This window comes from Polypterus senegalus, chromosome 11 (genome assembly GCF_016835505.1).
Source record: "Polypterus senegalus isolate Bchr_013 chromosome 11, ASM1683550v1, whole genome shotgun sequence".
Classification (NCBI taxonomy): Eukaryota; Metazoa; Chordata; class Cladistia; order Polypteriformes; family Polypteridae; genus Polypterus; species Polypterus senegalus.
Genome location: NC_053164.1, coordinates 24,287,409 through 24,298,106, shown reverse-complemented (window position 1 = coordinate 24,298,106; position 10,698 = coordinate 24,287,409). Strand labels below are relative to the sequence as shown.

Sequence of the window (10,698 nt, the reverse complement as noted above, 5' to 3'; positions counted from 1 at the left end):
ATTGATAATATTTGTATTTTAATCCCACTTCTAATGTCCATGAGACTGTGCAGCTCCAGAGTGTATTAAAGGCAGTATTTTTGTGCTGTGAGATGCCAGTGCACTAAGTGTCACTTTTTATTGTACAGGGTAATCATTGGGTTCTGCATTTGCACAGTTGCCCACAGCGCCTAATTATTCAATATAGCAGCTTTCACTAAGCTGGCAATTAAAATCGTGCAATATTTGATCATACAAAGAGATAATGAATGATAGACACATACACATTGGGCACAGCTTAAAAGCACGACGGCAACGAAGAGCTGAATGTGCAAGCAACACAGTGGGTACAGTTATCAGTATGCTGGGCACAGCCCATCTAAATGCCAAGGAGAAAAGGTGAGCTTTCAGGCAAGACCGAATCGGATGAAGCTCCCCGGACACCCCTATGGTGTTGCAGGTAGTAGGAGCTACATAAACAACAATCATTCCCCTTGCCCCCTTACCCCGAATCCTCCAAACATTGCCTAATCACTCACGTCTCAGCAAGGGATACGCGCCCCCGAGTGTCTGTTTGCGTCCGAGCACATTATGGTTCAACTGAGGGAATTTCTTGTATCGATGCTTAGGGCGAGTGACCCCCGAGCGATAACTTTCACCGCCTACGGATGGTTAATCGTAGCTGCTGAACTGTGACACAAAATCCGTTACGTATACAAAATGTTGCCATTTGAAGTTAGAGGCTAATGGAACTTCATACCATCAAGTGCACTCTGGTCCTTAAAAATGACGTTAGGCCCCCAGTTAATAGATAATATATTGTCCGGCACCCATTACAACATTACACCCCAGCCCACCCACCCCTTCCACCACCACCACCACTTCGTCATGCAGATGACATTCGCTTTCGTCTGGTTGTCCGACAGTTCAGGGAGAGGCAGCAGCCCCAGTCTGTTGCTGTGACGATGGGTGGCTGCGATGCTGTCGCTTTGTCCCTTGAGCCGTCGCTTTCGCTATGATTTATTAGCTTGGGTTACGAATGAGGATGCGAGCTGCCGAAAGCGGCAGGTCTTCTAGGAGTTTCCAGAGAAAGACGATTAGAGGAGGCAGAACGAGATGAGGAATGCGCTGCTGAGTGGTGGGCTACCCCGCACCGGCATGTAGAAATAGAATTGTGCTGAAAAGACAACAGGGATTGGTACGTGGAACACAAAACATTTAAAAAGCCCACCTTCTCGGACACGACTGGAAATCGCAAGATCCTTCTTCATGATTTTGTTTATCTGCTCTACCTTCCTGTCTGCACGGCATCACAAAGAGTGGACACGGGGTTTCTCCACCAAGGACTGTGCCCACCTTAGACCGAATAGGTCTGTCTGGGGGTCGAAGCTGATTGAACCGAAGGCATCGCGTAGTGACAGGGGTGGGAAGCTCTTCTTTACTACTTTTTATAACCCAAAGTAACCCACGGATTCGAGAAGAATGGGGAGTGGAGTCCGTCTTGGACCCGTGGGATTTCGGCTGTGATAGAGCTGCGCTGAAACGCCACGGACTGCAAGGTGCCGCTCGGTTTGTGCGGCTGCGTGTTTGAGAAAAATCATCGGCAACAAAAATGACTCGCAAATTTAAGTACTGAAAAGAAACGCTAATTGGAAATCTGTAATAAACGCAGTGAACAGAATACGTTAGGCACTCGAGAACCTGGATATACAAACCGAACGCACGAGATAAGGACTATGTCGGCAACAAGAACATACAAGAACTGATTTTATACACAGCAGAAAGACAGAATGCACTCCTCCAAAGGGCATCTGCTTTTCTCGTGGAAGTAAATGCGTTATCGGTAACGAACGTTTGCACCATCAGGCTGCTCTTTTATATATATATATATTTTTAATTATTTTGATTACCCCCCCACACACACACACACACACACACACACACCCACACTCAACCACCCACCCACCGATCCCCCTCAACCAGTCTGCATGTCCTTGCCACCCTGGAAAAGGCACCGGGCCAGTTTAATTCTTGGCCGTCCAGTATCTCGCAAGTTTTTTTCCTAAATCCGTCCAGTCCAAACAGGACTTTTTGTCTTTTTTTGGAGGTGGGGGCTGGGGGGGGTGGGATATCGAGGGATGGGGATTATAAGTGATGTAGCTAAATTTGTTATCGTGGTCCAAAAGGAAGAAAAAGTCGACAGTCCTACCTGCGTTAAGTGAAACAGAAGAAAACGGAGACAGAGCGACATAACGGAACAAGAAAGACGCCTGAAACGGATAAACTGGGGGGCAGATCCATGGAATTGGCGAACGGGTCCTGATGCAGTGCCTGGTAAGTGCATGATGGCTTCATGACGATGTTTAAGCACGCTTTGGATTTCAGGGATCTTTCCAGTTTGGCGCCGCGCACCTTTGATGGGAGCATCGAGTTAACAAATGTGCGTAATAGATTAGACCATCCTCAATCATATCCCACCTCCTTTATATCCTCCTTAAAACTATAAATCCTCATTTGTAAAGTGTACCTGCCTATAAAACTCAATGGCCACCCCTGGGGCCTTAACCAATATGTGCTGTTAGAAACCAGGGGGGGTTAGTTTGCCTAGATACTCATTCAGAGAATACAGATGTGCCAGCTACTGACAGAGTGGCAGGAGAAGGAGACCACCAGACATTGCAACCCCCTAACTCGACTTCTTCATGGGCTTCACTTTAATGTGGCCTTTCTTATTGGGTCATAATCTCTCTTGATCTCTTGAAGGTGTCGGCTATCCTTTATGATAAACTGCTTGGACAACAGTTCAAGGGTTGGGGTAACTTCAGGTTAACCCTGTTTAATTCTGCAACCGAAAAAAATCAAAGCAAATAAACGAAACAAATGGCCATCTTCTGTAGCTACACCTAAAGTAAGGTCAGATGTCATCTGGACTTTACCCCTCAAAGCTAGAGGCAGTTAGTGGCAGTGCCTTCTCTTGTCCCTGGGTGGAAGTGCCTTGAAGGTGTCCCCTAATCACGCATGAGTGACACCTTCTGTTAAAGACCTTCATACACTCTTAGTTATTTCCTTTCTTCTGTTTTCTCCTCCTTCTCCTCCTCCTCTACTTTGAAGGGCTTCAGAATGGCTTTTGCCCTCAGATCCCACAGATATGTATGGGAGCTTAAAAGGACATTCAAAGTAGGCTCAGCATCAGTGAGTTTCGGTGTGAGTGTAAATAAGACTTATAATGGACGGGTGTCCAGTTCAGGGTCCAGGTCTGTTTACTAGTACATTCTTCATTTATAGTGGTAGATTTTTATTTTTAATTACATGTTTTAATTACATTTTTAATGAGTAAGGCACGGCGGTGCAGTCTGGCATAACCAGAGCACCTACTCGCAGTAGGTTTGCTCTCCGGGTCCTCCCTGCGTGGAGTTTGCATGTTCTCCTCGTGTCTGCGTGGGTTTCTTCCAGGTGCTCTGGTGTTCTCCCACAGTCCAAAGACATGCAGGTTAGGTGCATTGGTGATCCTAATTGCACCTATTGTGTGTTTGGTGTGTGGGTGGGTGTGTCCTGCGGTGGGCTGGCACCCTGCCTTGCACCCTGAGATTGGCTCCAGCAGACCCCCGTGACCCTGTAGTTATTATATAGCATTTTGGATAATGGATGGAAGGATGAGTAAGTTAGTTCATCTACCCACTATGAACAGAAAGGGATGCTTTTTAGCAGTTGAGTTCTAGTCGTGGGGTATGTCAGACTAACTAACTGTAATTGCTAATCTCATTGCCAGACTTCGTCAATTCGTTCGACTGATGATTATGGAGGAATATTTTGGACAAAATGAAATAAATAAATAAATGCGTAAATAAATAAAAGTACTGTGAAATGTGAGCATAAATAAATAAATATGTCATGAAATGAGAGCATAAATAAATAAATGTGTCACGAAATTGGTTTTTCGTTGCTTATTTATTTATTTCATTTTGTCCGTAACATTCCTGCAAACCGTCATGAAATACGGCTTGAAATAAAACTGTCACTTTCACTCGTCAAAGTTGTGAGGGTGGGCTCTAACACGCCCTCTAGTTACTGATTGGTGAATCGATAGCACAAGAATTAATTAGAAAAATGCTTACTACTGCCGATGAAATGGATTCTGCCGAAGATATTACGTATTTCAGAGAGAGAATTGAAGATTTATCGGAAGAAATTACAATGTTGGCGGCCCTTTAGACTCCAATATAGATGAAACTGTTTTGAAATTATCGAAGAACAGGTGGAACGGACTCGACTACACTCCAGTTCAGGTGACACAGTTCCCTGCTCTGGACGTCCAACCTTTGACATTCCAGCTGAGTCAATAGAACACCTTCTGTTATGCGGTTTAAAAGTACGACAGATTGTAGATCTATATGGTGTATTGGAGAAGACGATCACAAGGCGAATGAGCCAGTTTGATATACGGTAAGCTGCAACGGCTGTATTAGTTTAGGTACTTTAAAATGGAATGCTCAAAGCAGCTCCAACTAATATTTTGAACTGAACAAGTGGGTTAGAAAATGGATGGATGGATGGATGAACAACTTTGCCACTGATCAGAGCTGTACAGTTGTTTGAAAAAGTAGCTGCGAATATGCAACTGACTTTATACTCGTAAAACAAGGGTCAAATACTCAGTTCTAAAAGGGCTGCCAACATTGTAATTTCTTCCGATAAATCTTCAATTCTCTCTCTGAAATACGTAGTATCTTCGGCAGAATCCATTTCATCGGCAGTAGTAAGCATTTTTCTAATGAATTCTTGTGCTGCCGATTCACCAATCAGTAACTAGAGGGCGTGTTAAGGCCCACCCTCTCAACTTTGACGAGTGAAAGTGACAGTTTTATTTCAAGCCGTATTTCATGACGGTTTGCAGGAATGTTACGGACAAAATGAAATAAATAAATAAGCAACGAAAAACCAATTTCGTGACACATTTATTTATTTATGCTCTCATTTCATGACATATTTATTTATTAAGGCTCTCATTTCATGACACATTTATTTATTTATGCTCACATTTCACAGTACTTTTATTTATTTACGCATTTATTTATTTATTTATTTCATTTTGTCCAAAATATTCCTCCATAGATAATCGCTGGGCATGGCACATTTGCAAACTACTTGGCGACTCTGCAGCACAGTCACGCTCAGTCACTTCTTCCAATAGAGTCCAGCTGCAGTCAGGACAGTCTTAGTCCTTGGACAGATTCAGCAACCTGAGACATTCTGAGGCCCGTAAGACGACACCCCTGTCAGCTGCATCACTTTTGACTCCACCCACTTTCCACGCCCCCACACCATGTTTGCGGTCCACTTTTGTGTTAAATGTATTATTATAGCAATGATGGCAAACTGAGTGTGTGTGCAAAAAAATATTTATTATAAATTAAAAAAAGCTTCACCAGGATAAACTGTTGTGCTATTGTAATAAACGTCTCTTTGTACTTGTTGCGAGGTTGCGAGCCATCATTCCCAAAATGGGCACGAAAAGCTGCTCAAGCTGACAGAGAAGGGCTTAACTGGGTGACTCAAACGATTACTTTACACCTCTTTGTGCTTCTGAAGGCGAGTGCGTCTTTCCTCTGGAACATAAACTCCGCCACAATTAATGCATCGTCACCATAAATATTAAGATTTTGTGCGCTAGTAATAACTCAGAACTAATAATATGACACAGAGAGGACCACAAAGACAGCACTCGAAGGAGCTCCTAAATGTCCGGCACATAGAATTGCCTATTTTGACTGTTTGCAGAAATTATACAGTATGATTTATTCGATTCAGAGTCTATAAGAAAATGTGGTGTTAATCGCAGCAGAGTGCAGCATATCATTTATTCTTCTTCATCTTCTTCCTTTGCATTTCCCATTTTTATATGGGGTCAGCCTTCTGATTACCAGTGTAGATCCTTAGCCTCCGAACCACTACTCCGTTGGGTGCAGCATACAACTAACGTATCAAAAAGTGCAGTCTCATGAATGAGACGTGGCAAATGCAGATATAAAGTGTATGCTATAAAATACAAAATGTTAAGATTTTTTGTTCAATTTGTTTCTAACATATGACATCAAAAGAACTGCTTCAGATGCAGAACTGATGGACCTCGACAGTTTAGAAGTTTAATAAATGCTGAACATTTGAGTGCAGGAACTAAAGGGAACTGAAATTGTCATGAGGCGCATGTAACATAGGAGTCAGTTCATCAGTGAAACAGGGGAGGGGCTCTAAAAGGGGGCGTTGATTTATGGACCTCATAGTGTCTCAAGTGCTTGCATCTGTCCAGGGCCTAAAACTGTCCTGACTGCAGCTGAACACTGATGGAGCAGATACAATGAGTTCAGCCACCATCTCATCCTCATTTCCTATTTTCATTCTGTTGAGGGGGTGGCACGGTGGCGCAGTGGTAGCACTGCTGCCTCACAGTTAGGAGACCCGGGTTCGCTTCCCGGGTCCTCCCTGCGTGGAGTTTGCATGTTCTCCCGTGTCTGCGTGGGTTTCCTCCGGGCGCTCCGGTTTCCTCCCACAATCCACAGACATGCAGGTTAGGTGGATTGGCGATTCTAAATTGGCCCTAGTGTGTGCTTGGTGTGTGGGTGTGTTTGTGTGTACTGCAGTGGATTGGCACCCTGCCCTGGATTGGTTCCTGCCTTGTGCCCTGTGTTGGCTGGGTTTGGCTCCAGCAGACCCCCGTGACCCTGTATTCGGATTCAGCGGGTTAGAAAATGGATGGATGGATTCTGTTGAGGTACATAAAACACAGGGCATCAGAGAGAGGAGCTCCTCTTCTTTTTCTGAGGTCCCAAACACCTGCATTTCTTATTCCTCATCGCTGGATCAGACACATTGTACGTCTAGATTAGAATTACACAACTTCTATTTATGGGGTATGTCAGACTTGCTGACTACCTTTGCTGATCTCAGTGCCAGACCCTGTCAACTCACACAACTGACGATCACTGGGCATATCACATTTGCCAACTGTTCCTTATTCCTCATCGTTGCATTAGACACATTGTGCTTCTGGAAGGGAATTCATTGTTTGTCAGTTCTGATCAGAGGTGGGTAGTAACAAGTTACATTTACTCCACTACATTTACTTTTTTTTAAATTTTATTATACTTTATTAATCCCGAAGGAAATTACTTGGGTTTTCACATGCCCCTTGGGGTCAGAGCGCAGGGTCAGCCATTGTACAGCGCCCCTGGAGCAATTGAAGGTTAAGGGCCTTGCTCAAGGGCCCAGCAGAGTAGCATCTCTTTTGGCAGTGACGGGGATTCGAACCGACAACCTTCGGGATACCAGTGCAGATCCTTAGCTTGAGTAACTTTTAAAAAAAATTGTACTTCTAAGAGTAGTTTTATTACACCATACTTTTTACTTTTACTTGAGTACATTTGTGAAGAAGAAACGCTACTCTTACCCCACTATATTGGGCCTCACTTGACTCGTTACTTTTTTCCATTTACTCATTACACTATTTTTTGCCAGCGAGAAGTCGCCAGTGGATCTACTGCATGACTGTTTCACCAATCAGACGTAGCAACTATAATCACATTACTCCATTTCACCAATCAGACGTAGCCATGCAGTCACATGACCATACACAAACTTCCTGCGTCTGCAGCCTGTCATGCGGGGCTCCAGTTCACTACTAAACGGTCGCAGCTTCACTGCAAGAACCTTGAGAGCCAACTCCTGCTGAAGCTTAACCATCATATCACTGAGTGAAGAACAAGCACGATTTAACCAAACATGCACAGACAGTCAAGGTAAAGTGAGACTTCTTCTCCGTGCACAAGCTGCCTTGTTCTAATGTTATTTTCTATCAGCTGTGCTATTTGGAGGGCAAGTGTGTGGCAATGCCTGTCCCCTACAGACTCCCTCTTCCAACATGGGAGTCTGCTGAACCCACACCGTCGATAGTTATGACCGAGAATAGCTGACGTTTGAGGATAATTCACTAATGAGGGCAGAGGATGGTGGAAAAAGTGCTCAAGTGGTTTTATTAAAAACCAGTCAAAAGTAAAATCAACAAAAGTGTCAATGGTGCAGTGTTCTAAAAAACAGTACATATACATATCCATAAAAATCATTGTGAAAAGTTGGGATAAAAAAATCAATAAATAAATCGGTTAAAAATCCAAGGTTAAAATGCAGACTAACTCCTCCTGATCTCAGCCCACCTCCTTCTCATTCTCCTGGCTCACCCATTGTTCGCGTAGCCGCCGGAGACTCAGCAGCCACGAGCTCCATTCGGCCGACCTCCATCTTGGCTGCCTCCAGGCATCACGGTCCGAGGTCGGCTCTCCTCCCTTCACGTTGTCGCACCTCGAAAGCCTAGGAAGGGCACCTGCCTTGCTCGCCACACTCCACCCGAATGTTCAGTGGGGTGAACCAGCCCCTAGAGCGCCACAGCTGACGCTCCTTCACAGGGCCCTAGGTTGCACTGCTTCCTCCCTCCAGGTGGCCAGATCGTCGTTCCCAAGCCTGCCTTTCATGTCTTTTAACCTCCGTTCCTTTCTCCTTTTTTTTGATTCCCCCTTCTTTGCTGACCTGTATATATACACTCCCGTCTCCGGGGGCCTTAATCACACGCCGCAGGAAGCCAATGAAGCAATTGAGAACGATCTCACTCCAACTACCTCATTAACTCCCCGCGGTCGTGCTATTGTGCCCATGGAGAGTGACACAGCTTTATGGATTTGAAAATGGTTTTTTTTTTGAAGCCGCCGACGGCTACACCACAAAGTGAATATACAGTATGACACTGTCAGTGTACAGGATATCTTGTCACTGTAAGCAGTTTGCACTGTTCAGACATACATGTTACCTACTGTAGGCATCGGCTTCAAAAGCTCGGTTGTGAAAAACTGAGATTTGGAACTTTGTGTTATTTGTGCATCTTCATTTTGTAAAGATTTTATTTATTTTTACTCATTTTTTATTTGGAAATAGCAGAATTTGCACATTATTTTGTATTTTTGTCTGTCTTATTACAGCATTTCTAAAAAAATATATCATTTATTATGTTCAAACAGTACTTGAGTAGTCTTTTCACCAAGTACTTTTTTACTCTTACTTGAGTAAGTTTTTGGTGGACTACTTTTTACTTCTATCCATCCATCCATTTTCTAACCCGCTGAATCCAAACACAGGGTCACGGAGGTCTGCCGGAGCCAATCCCAGCCAACAAAGGGCACCAGGCAGGAACCTATCCCAGGCAGGGTGCCAACCCACCGCAGGACAAACACACCCACACACCAAGCACACACTAGGGCCAATTTAGAATCACCAATCCACCTACCCTGCATGTCTTTGGACTATGGGAGGAAACTGGAGTGCCCGGAGGAAACCCACGCAGACATGGGGAGAACATGCAAACTTCATGCAGGGAGGACCCGGGAAGCAAACCCGGGTCTCCTAACTGCAAGGTAGCAGTGCTACCACTGCGCCACCATGCCGCCTTAACAAAAATTCAAAAATAAATTAATAGCAACTAATACTAACTCTTAGATTCAGTAATCTTAATCTATAAGCAAAGCCACGTCCTTAAACTACAGATCAAAATCGGAGTGCTCTCCCCTCGACTTTCTCCTATGATGAGACTGAGGAGAAGGTCATCAGAACCACTTCCAGTTGCACAATATTTCTCAAATATCATATCCTTTTGTTTCTCATCATAACTAATTGATGATATTGATACACAATCATGTATCTCTATTTATAATCAAAATTTATATTAAAATGATATTTTCTCACTTAGGGAGGTTGAAACTTTTTTCATGATTACATATGCATTACCTAGATTACAAGCAAAGTAAAAAGAGCTATAGTCACCTAAAAACACAGAAAAAGTATTAGTATTATATAATGTTTGTTGCTCTAGTTAAAACTGCATTTAGGTACATTTAATTCTACTTGAGTAATATTATTTTGAAGTAACGCTGCTCTAACTTGAATAGAATTTTTGGCTACTCTGCCCACCTCTGGCTCCGATGCACACAGAGCTGTATGACTAAAGACAAAACCAAACCTGCTTGAATTTGTCGGAGCGAGTTGCAGACTAGTTGGAGTGACTTGCTGGGGATGTCACATTAGGGGACTGGCCTTAATGGGTGCACACCGCCGACTTCCCCCGACTCACACTTTACTATCATGTAAATGAAGGCTACAAATGAAAATTGCTGGAACATTTGTGTAATGTGACATGGCCTTAGTATCATGAGTGAGTTCAGGTGTGGATGTAAGCATAACTTCAAATGAACTGGTGGCAAATCCAGGGTTCTGGTCCATTTATCAATATTTGTTTTTGATTTTTAATTAAATATTTTAATTTGATTTTTAATGAGTAAATGAGTATCCTGTATGAACTTGAAGGGATGCTCTTTAGCAGTTGCCTAAAGCCAATGTCACATTACAGAACTTCTAGTCATGCGGTATGTCAGACTTACTGACCAGGTTTGCTGATCTCAGTGCCAGACCCTGTCAACTCAGTCAAATGACAATCACTGGGCTTGTTACATTTGCTGACTGCTTGATGACTTTACAGCACAGTTGTTCTCGGTCCTTTTCCAGAAAGCCGATAGCGTGATATCGGATGAAGCTGGCACTGTATGGCGAATTCAGTCATATGCGCATTCTCTTTTTATATTTTCCATTCTGTCATTATATGTAATACACAAGACATCAGGGAGA

The 10,698-nt window shown here is 43.6% G+C and overlaps 1 long non-coding RNA gene across 1 annotated transcript in view; it reads left to right on the top strand.

The window, feature by feature from the left end:
• Positions 1-2,120: 2,120 nt before the first annotated feature.
• The window catches only part of LOC120538741, a 103,147-nt gene continuing 94,569 nt past the window's right edge, over positions 2,121-10,698 (top strand). Inside the window, exon 1 of the long non-coding RNA XR_005635508.1 lies at positions 2,121-2,313. This is a non-coding gene — a long non-coding RNA (uncharacterized LOC120538741). The remainder of the gene's footprint in view (positions 2,314-10,698) is intronic.